The sequence below is a fragment of the Catharus ustulatus genome, chromosome 3 (assembly GCF_009819885.2).
Source record: "Catharus ustulatus isolate bCatUst1 chromosome 3, bCatUst1.pri.v2, whole genome shotgun sequence".
NCBI classification, from domain to species: Eukaryota; Metazoa; Chordata; class Aves; order Passeriformes; family Turdidae; genus Catharus; species Catharus ustulatus.
In genome coordinates, this window is record NC_046223.1 from 104080411 (window position 1) to 104081857 (window position 1447).

A 1447-nucleotide genomic window follows, 5' to 3' on the forward strand; every position below is an offset into this window, starting at 1 on the left:
TGGGTGTCTTCTGTGGGGTGAGTTTGATCAGGTTCCACAGTCTAATTAGAGCACCATGTGCTATTAATAGACATTTAAAGCTGAATTGGTGAATTCACTTGTCCACAATTCTGGATATTGTAAGGAATCCCAGACATTCATTGAGGTTTGGTTGATGTGATTTGGGATGTGCAGGAGACCTGTGTTATCCTAGAAAAGCAGCTTGAAGGCCTGACAGGATATTCCAGGGCACTTCAAAAGGCATTCAGCAGCATCAGATGTCTGAACCTACAAAGAATTCCTGGATGTATAGAACACTGGAGATAGCAGTTTTCCTTCTAGTGTCAATGTCATAATAGTCTAGGTAATTACTTCTGGTTATCTGCTTAAGAAAGTTGTCTTGGGAGATACTTCAGGTAGGGTATTTCAATATTCTTAATGATTGTTTGGAGGCAGAGTTTTGCTCCCTCAGTGTGGCACCTGAAGAAGTACTCACAAATACTGAGAGAGGCGAAGTCACAGAAAAGTTCATTACTGTGGTGGATCAAAGGGAGCAGAAAGACATGTGATGATCATGAGGGAATTAGACAGCTCTGAGATCACATGGCACCACATGCAGGGCTGGCCAGGGAAATGAGCTGGCAGAGCTGTGTTACCATCAGACTGCAGCATGATCTTGACCCACAGCGTGTGCTGCCCGCTCCTTCCCCTCCACTGCTGCCTCATCCTAACAATATGTAATGGGGTAAAAAGAAAAAAGTTTAAAAAGTCACTGTAAACCGAGAAAAGATGATAATGGAAAACATTAAACAGGACATTGCATAGAAATTAACATCATCTTTTCTTGTTAATTTTCTTTTAAAATAATAAATAAATAGCATAAAATATTTCACTTTAATGATAGTAAAAGAAGCCATATGAAGGAAAAAAAAGAAAAATGGCATTACTGCTATAAATATGTTCAGGAATTAAGAAGTGTTTCTTGTAGAATCCAGAAATCCAGCAACCTTACAGCTTGGATTTTACCTTATTTGTTATAACATCCATGTGTACAGAAAAATATTCCTAAAATCTTGCACCACTGCAGCAAGAAACTTTTCTCAGCTGTCAGCACTAGTTTCAACTTACATGATTCTAAATTTAAGGAGATTATGAGAGTGTAACATTTCTAAAATTAATCATGCAAAACATTTCCACAGCTCAAGACTGCAGCAAGGATCCAGTCAAAACTGTTCTTGGTTTGAGATGGGAAAGAATTGCATTATCTAGGTGATCAGGTTTACTGTACTTTTCGAACCTGTAAGCTGTGGGTAAAGATATATGATGTAGATATTTAAACATCAGTTAAGTATATTTTCATTATTAAAATGAATAGTCTAAAGAAACAAACAAAATGAAGGATTAGATAATAATAATTTCTTCTGTGAATGCCATCTCACAGATCAATATGTTCATTTTTCCCCATAAA